Here is a 13,594-nt window from a genome sequence, read left to right on the forward strand (position 1 = left end):
TATAAATAGAAAATTTCACTTTGGTTAAGTTGCCACTAGTTACCCCAAGACCTATCTCCGTTTTCTCTCCAATCAACCCGACTCGACCTGAAACGGATATCAGGCCTGAACTCCGCCATTCGGCAACTAATTTAGACGCCATTGATCCTGTTCAAACACCCTTTCTTCCCTCTTTCGATCTATGGTGATGTTGTTGTGTGATTCAAGGTAAAGAAGGCGCAGCAAGGAGAAAACTGTCACAATGGAACTGTTTCGGAGACCCGGTTGGAACTCGAGTTTCCGGCAACCAATCGAGGTGATTCTTGTTGGGTTTTGGAGCTCTTTGGGTCCTTGTCAAATCCTCCAAATGATTTGAACCGAATCAAAGCATAGAGGCGGAATCAAGGAGTTTAATTTCTAGGGCACCAATTTTTTTCGAGGTAAATTCTAACTTTTCTATGCATTTCTGGGCTCTGTTATAGTTAGGAAAATGGTTGGGGATGTTGAGAAGAAGATTTTGGCATAGGTGTTGATACCCGAATCGGGGGTTGACTAGGTTGCGCGTGGGCTCGCTGTTGACCTTCTCATTGGGCTAGTTAGGTTAAATGTAGTGTGTAGAACTTATGGATATAATTTTGGTGGAAATAGGAGAGAGTTTGATATCGATCTAGGATTTTCAAAGTTCGGAGTTCAGTTGTCGATTTATGGAAATTCGATCGTTGGATTTTCCTCTATTTAGCCCTAGAACATTTAAATCGACAAAACGTTGTTAGTGGTGAAGTTTGGGTTGAATCCGAGAAGGATATGAGTTTTTAGGTCCGGGGTCGACAAATAGGGTTCAATTTCTAATTAGTGTAAATTTATATGGGCCTAAGGTTTAGTTGTATATAAGTGCCACTTTGTACAGGACGTGAGGAGATCCCACATGAGAAGAGTTTTGATCGACAGCAGGCTTCGCCATATATTGTGAGTGGACTTTTGAAATGAATTGTGAATTACTACTGGGATGGATTTTTAATATGATTTTTTGGAATTAAAAATACGTTGGATATTATGATGTTGAGTTTTCTGAGGAATTTCCAAAATGTGATTATAGATTTAAATTATGGACTTCTGTAATCTCGCCTAATTATATTTAGCAATTTGAGAGAAATCTTATTAACTGTATTAATCACAGTTGTTGTCATATTTTTCGAGATTGATCTTGATTAAAGTTTTCCTAGTGCGATTGGAAATCGTATTCATGCATTGGTTTGTGATTATTTTATTTATTTATTTATGCGAGATTCTTGGGGAAACATTTTATCTTGGTTTTTAATATGTTTTTTTTTTTTACCATACTTGGATTGCCATATTTTACTGCTAGCTAGCTTTGATCCTCCCCACAATACCTTGTGGGTTGCAGTCAAGCCCCTAGCCTGGGAGGCTCTATTTACCGTGTGGTGACTTTTCTCCTACTATACTTTTATGCTTAACCAACGGGGCTGGTTCGTTTTTATGAGATTTTTAGTTTTAAAAAAAGTGTTTCATCCTTTTAAAAAGAAAGAAAGAAAAGTGTTTCATAAAGTATTGCATGCGTTGATTTTTTTAGAAAGATCTAAATATCTCTGAATTTTTTCAAATAATTATTTTGTCCACTCACACTCACGTTTTTAAATATTTTTTTCCTGAGCCATTTGGTTTCAAATGCCTAGTTCGTAGAGTTGCTGTTCGACTTTAGGAGTTGAGGCTTAGCACTATCGTTGTTATCTTTTATTCGTAGGTCACAGATTAAGTTACTTGACGTAATTTCATTTATATTTCCTTTAGAATGCTCTGATAACCATGAGATGTTAATTATTAGCTGTTTGTAAAATATGAGCTTATGAACCGACTTTAGAATTTCATAAAGATTTTTATGTTGTTCTAGACTTGAAATGTTATAAAGTCAATGTGTGTTTAATGTTTTTTTTAATATTTAACTTAAAATGTTTAGGTCAAAGAACATTTTGGACATAATGCAATTTGTAGAGTTGACTCATTAGACCTAAACTGAAAACAAATCTACATGGCACTTGGTAAACGGACTATATATGTGTGAAAGAAAAAACACTTGGATTCAAACTAAAAAATCAAAAGTGGGAATGACTTGCCTTGTACTATTTGGTCTAGTAACATAAGTCTCCCCTTTGTAAGTGGGAGGTTGTGAATTCAACTCACAAAAAATTAGTTGTTGATATGATAAAAAAAAAAGTGGGAATTGTTCAAGTAAATCTAAAATATGTGTCTGGCCCAAACTCGAGGTTACTTGCTCTAGTTGAAATAGGGTTTATATTAGAGATATTCTCGGAGAATCTTGGGAGATATCCAATCAATGTACGATTATGTTTCCATGTACAACTCTATCTCTATGCTTGTAATTCTCTATATAAAGAGGCTCCTATTAACAATAAAAGTACGACTCAATTCTCTCCCAATTCAGTTTTCCTTAAACATGAATGACTTTATTCAAATTTTCTATTTAAGAATCCTTAATTCAGGTCCATTACAACATAATTTAAGAAGGAGACGCTATGATACTATGTTAAACAACAACAAGCGTTGTCTGTGGCCCGCTATTGCACCAATATTGTCACAACTTAACCACCAGGTATTGGGTTTTGACTAAAAATGTCACGGTACAATTGAGAGTAAGCCACCACCTCTAAGTTATATATATTTTTTGGATTAAATACTATTTAGTCCTTGAGCTTTTGGCCAAAAAACACTTCAGTCCCTGACCTTCTAATTTCACACATTTAGTCCCTGTACTTCAAAATTTCGGACCAATAGGTCCTTTCCGTTAACCATCCGTTAAAAGTTGTCGTTCACTGGCTGACATGGCGTTTTAATCCGTGCCAACTCAGCTTCTAGCATCCAAGTCACTGGTAAAATGTCCAAAGTAACCCTTGATTCATTATCCCCCAGCTGCAGTTTAAATTCACTCCAAATTCATTCATATATTCCCTCAAAATTACCTACTCCAAATTTTGAAGAAATCTGCCAACTAAACATAGTTTGCCACAATATCACAAAAAGAATCCTTAAAAAAAAAAAATCAGAATCTGCAGCAAGCCAATGAACAAGTAAAATAATCTGCCATTTCATTCAAATCAATCCATAGAATCTTCAGCAAGCCAATGAAGAAGCTCTAATTTACAAAAAAAAAACAAAAACTAGAGCATTACATCCTGAAGAATTGTTCTATAAGCTAGTACTTTAGCTCTAATCATCTTATCAAAAGATTAGAACTAGCAACTAAGTGGCACAACACAAGGTTGCACAAAAAAAGGATGTCTAAACTTCATTTACTTGGCAGCCTAACACTTGATCAATTTGCAGACCTATTTTCCCTCTCCCTTACTAGAATTTTCTCTGATCCTTTGGGATGATCTTGTTGGTATTGCAACTTGCTTGGTTGATGCCCTAGGAGCTTGTGGAGGCCTTGAGGTAGTGGTGGTTGAGGTAGCTTGAACAAGCCTTGAGGCAGTTGGGGCAGATGCTGCTTGTCTAGGCCCTCTCCCTTACCAGGATTTTCTCTGATCCTTTGGAATGATCTTGTTGGTGTTGCAACTTGCTTGATTGATGCCCTAGGAGCTTGTGAAGGCCTTGAGGTAGTGGTGGTTGAGGTAGCTTGAACAAGCCTTGAGGCAGTTGGGGCAGATGCTGCTTGTCTAGGCCTCCCTCTTGTTGGGGCAGACCTGTTTTCTGCAAAGCTTACTGACTTCTGTGCATCCCACTTTTTAGGACACACATGAACAAGTTAGAGTCAATTTAAGTTGAAAATGACACTTTTGAATCAAGTAGAGAGTAAAAATGGCAGGCAACATACCCTTTGATACTCAGCTCTTTCCTTCACTTTCTGCCTTAACTCATTGGTAGTCAAAGGACCCTTTTTACCTCTCTTGGATTGCAGAAAACAATAGCCAAATGAAATAGCAGCTTATCACACAATTAACTTATAAACTATGCAATTGAAACTACAAAAAAGTGCACTTAATATGTTGTATACGTGATTTCCATAACTTTGACCAGCTTCATTATTTTCCTTCCTCTTCTTAGAAATAGCTGAAGTCTTCTTCTCTTTTGGAGGCAAATGCCTCTGACAAGTTTTGACATTATGTCCTACTTGGTTGCAGTTGCCATACAAAGTGACATTATGTCCTACTTGGTTGTAGTTGCCATAAATGTCTTGCACAAAATCTGATTTGTGCAGATGGAACAACATCCTCAAAGGCAGGTTTCAACCGTTTATCACTAATAAAATTCCAGCCTGCACCATCATTCTCAATACTCAAATCATCCACCAACAGTTCAAGAAACCAAGTCCAACTATCCTTTGTCTCCGGCCCCATCATTTCATATGCCACAACCCAAAGAAGTGTTGTTGTTGGCGTCAATCCCCACAGTTGTTAGAAGCTGACCACTAAAGCAACTCTTAACATGTGCTCCATCCAGCCCAATCACTGCTCTACACCCAGCCTTGAACCCATTCTTTAAGGCTCCTAGCACTACCAGAAAACTAGTCTTTTACGACGCACAAATTACGGCGTGCATACCTTGTGCTCCGTAAAAGACTGTCATTTACGGCGTGCTTTTTTGTGTGCCGTAAAAGATTTCTTATCAGGTCTTTTATGGCGTGTTTTCCATGTGTGCCGTAAATGTCACATTACATTTACGACATGCTTTTTTTGCCCGCCGTAAAAGACTTTTGTTTATGGTCATTTACAGCCTACTTACTATGTGCGCTGCAAATGTCATTTTACCTTCAAGTCTTTTACGACATGCATTTCCATTGCGCCGTAAATATGATAAAATTTAAGGAGCCCGCTCAAATTTTTAGCCAAATTCTAATTTCCCTCTATTTATCTCTCTAGAGTCTAGATCAACTCTCCATTCTTCTCTTCTTCTGTGTTTTTTTTTTTTGCTTCTCAGTAAAATAGAGAAAAAAAACCCAAACCTCACTCTCTGCCTTCGATTAACTATGCAAAAGCCAAGCCTATGTCTTTTCCAGATTTGAATATATACAAGTCGACGATAACCTAAACTGGCTTCAATCTCTTCTCTTCGGAACTGAACTCGCCACCGAGAGAAACGACTTCTCCTCTGCTTAGATCTGCAGTCTTCATCCCACAGCCCCACTCTCAGCTAGACCATGCTTTCGTCAGCCTTATTCTCCGCAAAGCTATCTCCAAGCTAGGTGAGGTTCGCTGTCTGCGCATTTCTGATTCCGATCGGTACGCCTATTTCTCTTCCCCTCTCAGAGCTTCAATTTTTCTTCGAACCCTAGTTGTTTATGTTTTTCAATCTTCCATTTCCTATTAGATACTTAGTTTCTTGTTTTATAATGTGCTAGAGATTGAAAATAATTTGAATTACTAAGGTTTTATGGAGTAATTGAATCAATTTTAGTTCTAATTATTGGATGGGTCAAAAACTAGAATGTAATTTCATATTGAGGGCTTAAATCTGGTCATGGAATTTGCACATGCAGGTTGAGCTATATCCTTGAGATGATATCTGCATACAGCAAAGCTTCTGAGCAAATGAAAAAAGATCCTGGTTTTGTTTTCAACACAAAACAGTTTGAGGAGATGTTGACATTAGGAGGATTAAAGAGTCAAAGTACTTTCAGCATTTTCTTCAGCCATTGATTTGTTTAGTTTGTTAGATGATGGTGTCCATCTGATAATGACCTTGATTTGGTTCAGGCACATAACTTAGCTGTATCAATTTCCTGTTAAGATTCATTCATAAAAGGATGATGGAGAACAAGAGGATGATGGACAGTTCTACTAGAGAAATAGAGAGGACAATCCTTCTGAGGGCAAGAGAAGAAACTGGTTCAAGGTTAAGAAAACTGCTACACAAGGGGGACCTTTGCACCAATTGTGGTTTACTGGTTGTATGCGGGATTTTACCAGTTGTTGCCGCCGTTGGACAGTTACCGGTTACACACTCGAAAAGAGGAGGATGAGAAGAACTCGTGCCCCTTCCCTCTGTTGCAAAGGGTGTTTTGCTTCAACAGCTCGCTCAGGCAACCGTCGCTCAGGGGCTCTTTGTGCTCAGTTACTTCAACTTCACTCTTTCTTTTGTATCGTTTGTGCTGAATGTGCTTCATTTCATGCCCATTTTTATATAATGTTGGATTTGAATTAATGGCTGTGTTGAGAAGTAAGCATTACGCAAGTAAGCTGTTATTTCTGCATTTTAACTTGGTTGAAGTCCTTAAGATGGAACATAAGAAGGTTGAGTAAGCTCTAAAAGAGTGGTCCTTTGATTAGCTGGGATATCCACCAACTCTATGCCTTCCCGGCTTGCTTTCTTGGACCCAAAGACTTTGATTTGATAAATGCTTTCAAATTTGTTATAGTCAATATACAAAATTATCTTTAGCATATGGATATGCAGAATCTCTGTGATGATATGGGTCAGTTTTGATGGAAAGGAACAGACAATTTTTTGAGGATTTTAGAGAGGCGGGGTGGAGGCATTGTGTGAAATGGTTTTCTGGTCTTCCGTACGGGTATCTGTTTCAGTTGCATTTAGAGTAAGTTCACCCGTTGGGTCACCGGGTTACCTACTATTCACTGCCTTTTAGTGTTTATTTTCACTCTTTGGGTCACGGGCACAGTTTCCAAGCTGACCTTGCAGGTCTTGAAAGTGATCCAGGGTGACCCCAGGGCACGAAATACACTGTGCCCATGATCCAGATGATGAAAATATACATAAAAAGCAGTGAATATTAGGTGACCTGATGAAACACTGGTGGACTCCCTCTTATGGATGAAAGTCTTTCATCAATTTGAAGGGGTTTGTTAGTTATTTGTTAATACAACTGTGTTCAATCATTTTTTAATCTATTTCATGTCAGTTTGTACTATGGGAGTGGGATCTTGTTCATTTTGTATACTTTTCCAGTTCTGTAATTAAATAAGAGTTTCTAGTGGATGCGCACTTAAAAAGGATTTTGTAGGAAGTGGATGCACACTTACAAGGATTTTGTAGGAAGTATCACCTAATCATGGTGGATGCCAGATTCAACCATATTGTATGTTAAAACAAGAAGCGATAATTACCTATTTCTTTTGTGTTTTCCAGTGTTTTCGATTTAGCCTATTTGTCCCATGTGTTTATCTCAGCAATCAATGTGGTGCTTTCCTATGCTAAATCCCTTTAGCTAGTTTGGTGCCCGTGTTTTATCTCTTGAGCCCTTTCTATCCCTGTGGTGTACGATTTAACACCACAATCAAGGGATCATATTCCTTACCAGCGTTTACTACAGGAACCAATAATATACTCGACCCAAAAAAAATATGAGTATTTTATTCTCTCATATACATTAAGTGGTAGTACCACTTGATAATAATTAATGCAGACTTAGTAGCCACTATTGGTTATCACAGTGCTTTACCATCATATACTGCTGAAGTAATACAGTAGTCGAGCTTCAAGGTTGTAGTATACGGTGCCGGCCTGGCCCATTCGTAGTGGGCTTGGAGCTGGCTAGGTCGGGGCTTATTACATTTTTAAATAATAACGGGCCGGGCCAGACTTTATTGTAAATTGCAAGATCTAAGCCCATCCATATAAAGTGGGCCGGGCCTTGTGGGCTTTATTTATAAATAAGTCTTTAAAGATATTAATTTTTTATAAACCTATATTTATATATGGATTAAATACTTGTTACTCCTCAAACTTTTTCCTGAAAAACAGTTTAGTCCCTCGCCTTTCAAATTAAACTGGATAGTCCTTATTCTTTCTAATTCTCACACAACAGGTCCAAAACAGGTCTAAAATGACTATTCTACCCCCAAGATCCTTTTTTATTTTTCTCTCTTTTTTTATTTATTTTTTCTGCTTCTCTCTCTCTCTCTCTCTTCTCCTTCTTTCTTCGTTCTTCTTTTTTCTCTGCTATTTTTTTCCCCTTCTTACTCTACTCTATATTCCAATTTAATTTAATCTAGAGCCAATCCTCTCCACAAAATTCCTCCACCTCTCCAAATTCACACTCCCAAATCCAAGAGTAACCCCATACCCAAATTCACCTCCAGCCCCCTCCCCCTTTCTTTTCTCTTCTCCTCGGACTGGACCCAAATTCCGGCGAAATCACCGCAGCCGGACCCCAGTTGGACTCGACGTCGGCCATCAAAGCTTCCTCTCTTCCTCCTCCTCCATCTCTGGTGAGGATTTTAGGTGATTAAGCTTGGATTGAAGCAAATCGAAGAGGAGAGAAAACCGAAAATTTGTGATTTCTTAGTTGGGTTTTTGGTTTCAGGTGATTTTTCGGCTGGAAACCTTGGTGAATCTTGTTGTTGGAAGAACACTGATCTTGTGGGTATGCTTATTGCAGCTTGAATCGACCGGTAGAGGAGAAATTCGAAGGTGAACAGTAGCTCGCCGGAAATCCTTTTACTTGGGCTGTTTTCCGGCCTTTTTGTTTGGAATTGGACATTCTTGCAGGTATGAAAGTTGTTGGGCTTGTGGAAGAGCAGAGAAGAACAAAGACAGAAGCTAAACTAGTTGGGCTCATGAAAAAAAAAATAGCAGAGAAGAACGAAGAAAGAAGGAGAAGAGAGAGAGAGAGAGAGAGAGAGAGAGAGAGAGAGAAGCAGAAAAAATAAATAAAAAAAGAGAGAAAAATTAGAAAAAGAGAGAGAAAAAAATAAAAAAAGGATCTTGGGGGTAGAATAGTCATTTTAGACCTGTTTTGGACCTGTTGTGTGAGAATTAGAAAGAATAAGGATCATCCAGTTTAATTTGAAAGGCGAGGGACTAAACTGTTTTTCAGGGAAAAGTTTGAGGAGTAACAAGTATTTAATTCTTTATATATCATACACTTCAAAGAGCAATCTTTATTAATTCAAAGAAAATTTAGCCAATTTCACCATATTTTTGAATCCGATCGAATTGGTCAACCGTCGTCACTTGTATGTCTTTTTGGTTGACCGATGGCTTGACGACCATGAAACATGCTTATTTTTTCACATCACGTTTGTAAATATTCCATCGATGGATGTGTGTGGACATAAGATAAAAATTTCAATTTTAATTACAGAGACGTTGGCCTATACTAATTTGCCTCCTAAAATTGTATGACTTATACATTGCATTTAAATTGTTGAGGTTCATTCTAAAGCAACTATGAAGTGGAAAATAAATTTGGAGAAACCAACCACTCGATGGAGAGATTGTAATGTTTTATGGTGGTCATAGAAAATCCAACCAATTTGGTTCTCATTTCAAATTCGATCAACTAGGTCAAACTTAGTTACTTTTATATACCTATATTTATATATCATACACTCCAAAGGGCAACCTCTATCAATTCAACGAAAATAGGAAAACCGACCTTTGGATGAGATTATTACAATAAATTATGAGTGTGGTAAAAAATTTAGCCAATTTCACCATATTTTCGAATTCGATCGAATTGGTCAACCGTCCTCACTTGTATTCCTTCTTGGTTGACCGATGGCGTGACGACTGCGGATACGAGGCTTTGGATATAATAATAACACGCACTACATGACGAGTCTGTGAAATTTTTCTTTGATTATTTTGGACACCCAAGCTATTTTAACAATTTATGGGTGTAAAGTAAATAAAATTAAGCTAATTAAATTAATTTAAGAGCATTTTCGGGTAGGGCCAGGCAGAGTTTTAAACCCCTAAACCAAGCCCAACCCTTTACCCACCGAGGCAGGCTTTTATGCGGGCCGGACCGGGCTTTGAGCCCGCAGACCTTCATTGGCCCACTTGATCCTAAGAAACATCAAAACTAGATTCAAAATCCAGAAAATGCATTTTCTTAGGGTATGTTGATGGAGTTAAGGGGTACCGCCTATGGGATTCCACCACCCACAAGGTGATAATCAGCAGAGATGTAATATTTATAGAAGACAACGTAAAAGGAAAAGAAAATGATAGCACTTCAAGAGAGCAACCAGAGACTTTGCAGTTCAAGTTGAAGATAAACAAGAATAAGAAGTTCCAGATTCTTCTGAAGCAACACTTGATCACAAAGAACAAGAACAAGTTGAGTTTGAAACTCCACGAGTTCAACAGTCAACTCGAGAGAGAAAAGAACCAGCTTGGCACTCATAATACATTATGGAGGGAAATGTCGAATACTGTCTACTAATAGAGGATGGAGAGCCGTCAACTTTCCATGAGGCTACAAAAAGCCAACAAGCTTCTTTGTGGATGGCAGCAATGCATGAAAAATTGAAGCCCTCCATAAAAACAAGACATGGGATCATGTTCCACTACCATAAGGAAGGAAGGCCATTGGCAACAAATAGGTCTACAAGATCAAAGGAGATGGCAATGACCAAGTGGAGTGGTATCGTGTTAGATTGGTGGTGAAAGGATTCGCTCAGAAAGACGTGTAAGGTCCCGAACCTAAATTTACCAGTTTACGAGCCTTTTGATCTGTAAACAACATTTACATTTATTTTTCGGCTCCATTTCGATCTTTTAGGGGGCCTTAAAAGTTGACTTTTTGTTCGGGTTAAAATTTGAGAAAATTTTCTTCATGAGAGTCATAGAGGATGTTAAACAGAGTGCGTACATATGTGGTTCGTAAAAATTGGAGTTCGTATGTGAAAGTTATAAGTGAAAAGGTAAAGTTATTGTTCATGGTAAATTAGTATATATTCGAAAATTTACTGTGGTAGATCAGTTCTACCACTCTCTCTCTCCTCTCCGTTTCTCTCTCCCCGACCCCGTCAGCTTTGGCCGACAATTTCTCCCTCGTCTGGTGACTGATTGAGGCCCAGTCTGCGGCTATGAACTCGTTTCTTCATCCTCTTTATGATAGTGGCAGCTTGGTGGCACGATTTGGGCTGTGGGAGGCGCAGCAAGGCGGTGAACTCGAGGTGTTCAGTCGACGTTTCGGGTCGCCGATGTTTTCTCAATTTTTGGCCATTTCAGGCCGATCCACCACCACTCCTCAATGCTGTCTTCATGTTGGTTCGATCCATGACAGTGGGTATCAACAATTTGGCCGGATTAAGGCGGATCGACTGTGAGAAACCCTGTACGGATTTGAGGTAATTTCAACCCTTTAGACTTGAAATCTCACTTGGTCACAGTTATGAAAAATGCTTAGGATGATGAGATGGTGTTGCTGGTGAAATTTGGTAGCTAGATATGGTGGTTGACCCGGTGCGTGGGGCCCAAGCGTAGCCGCCTGTTTGGTCTATTGGGTTGTTTTGGTCTGTTGGATAGTACTTGTTTTTACTAATTTATAGATATGAGTTTGGTAAGAATCAGAAGAGATTTGGGTATCGATCGGAATTTTCAAAGTTCGATAGTTTGGTTATTGATTTATGAGAATCCCATCGTTGGATTTCTCTCAGTTCTGCCCTAGAAACTTTCAATTAAAGAATTGGTACAAATGATGAAGTTTTGGTTAAATCGGATAAGAAATGGAAATGTTGATTTATGAGGATTTGATGTGGGAATCGTATTTAATTTCTGGATTGTTATTCACAAATTGTAATTGTGTATAGGGCGACGTGCCGAGCTACTGCTCGACATAGGAAACCGGTAGCGTGGTCGCCTAAGTAGTACTGTGAGTGGACATTTGTTTTAAATTAATTATGCATGCAGTATTATTATTATTTTCCAATTGAGATTTAATTTATGATTGGAATTGTTGAGTTTTATGGTTTTATGAGCTTTGGTTTATTGAGATTTATTTATAAATTACGAGGTTAATATTGAAATTTGTTCCTGAGGGCTTTCAGTAGATTTTCGAGATAGTTATTTATGAGTTATTGAGTTGGGAAATGATTTCGGGAAGTGGTTGATTATGAAAATATTATGAGAATTATTGATTTCAAATATCGATTTATATGAGGATACACGGGCATGAATGTTCTATCAAATATTTGATCATGATTGAATTATCGAGACTTCTTGAGTTTTGAGTTCCGCACTTATCAGCTTTGAAGTTATATTGAGATTTCTTTCCTAAAACATTTATTGATTTATCGAGTATTGGATATATGCTTTCGAGGATTTATTGAGATATTGAGCTTTGAGTTATTGAGATATTCCTGAGTTATGCTTTCGATGAATTATTGAATTAATATCGAGTTTCTTTCTGAAAGCAATTATTTGAAAGAGGTTGATTCCAGTTTATTGAGGAGGTAAATAAGTCAACGCATGCATGCATTACCTGGTCAGTAGCCCCCTCCAGGTAAGTTTGGTCAGCAGTCCCCTCCAGATGGCATGAAGTAGTTAGTCGGCACTCCCCTTTAACTACCTATGGTTAGTCGGCAGTCCCTTCTAACCATCACCTCCTCGTCCGGTCGGCAGTCCCCTCCAGGTGGCATGAGATGACTAATCGGCAGTCCCTTTTAGTCATCGTCTATATTGAGATATGAGTAATTTAATGAGATGTTTCAAATATCATTATGTATTTGAGGGATTTGAAATTTTAGAGAGATTTTGAGATGTTCTATTTTACGTGATTGAGATTTCAGTAAAGATGATGATTAAGAGTGTTTTCAAGATTTTTATTGCATGAGAGCTTTTAGAGAATAACTTGGGAAAGCATTAAGTTTCACTTGTTTATTCGAAATTACTTATTTTTCGTCCACTCACTCTAACGGTTTTCAAATGCTTTTCCCCTGGGCCCTTCGGTTTCAAATGCCCAGTTTGCAGGCCAGATTAGCTTGAGGTTGAGCCTACATGGGGTTGAGGCATAGCTGTCATAGCTTCTGCATTATAAAAGTATCAGTCTTTTATCTTATATTCTATCCTCTTGTACGCCTGTACATTAGATTGCTCTAGCTGTCATAGCTTATGCATTATAAAAGTATCTGTCCTTTATCTTATATTCTATCATCTTGTACGCTTGTACATTAAATTGCTTTGATAACCCCTGAGATTAATATTCTTAAGTTCAGAATTGTTTTGTGAAATAGGAGATGTTGTGATTTAGGGAGCAGGGTGGCTCCAGAAGAATAAGGTTGGATTATTTTAGAAGTGTAAATGTCTTTCTACAGGTTTTGGGTAGTCCACTTTAAGAGGAAGTTCCGCCAAATTTTTGGAAGAATCTCTTCTAAGGTGGGCTCCACAGGGCCACTTCGGATTTCAAGGTGAAATCCGAGGCGGGTCGTGTCAAGAAGGCATTAACTTCAACGAAATATTCTCTCCTGTTGTTCGACTCACAACAGTTCGAGTAGTCATGCAATGTGTGCTACATTTGACTTGTGCTTAGAGCAGTTAGATGTGAAAACAACATTTCTTCATGGAGAACTTGAAGAAGAGATTTACATGCTCCAACCAGATGGATTTGAAAAAAAAAGAAAAAGAGAACTTGGTTTGCAGGTTGAACAAATCTCTATACGATCTCAAACATGCACTGAGATGTTGGTATAAGAGATTTGATTCCTTCATTATGAGCCTTGGATACAACAGACTCAGTACAGATCCTTGTGCTTACTACAAGAGATTTGGTGATGGTGATTTCATTATTCTGCTATTGTACATTGATGGCATGTTGGTAGCAGGCCCGAACAAAGATCATATTAAAGACTTGAAGGCACAGTTGGCTAGGGAGTTTGAAATGAAGGACTTGGGA

The sequence above is a fragment of the Rosa chinensis genome, chromosome 6 (assembly GCF_002994745.2).
Source record: "Rosa chinensis cultivar Old Blush chromosome 6, RchiOBHm-V2, whole genome shotgun sequence".
NCBI classification, from domain to species: Eukaryota; Viridiplantae; Streptophyta; class Magnoliopsida; order Rosales; family Rosaceae; genus Rosa; species Rosa chinensis.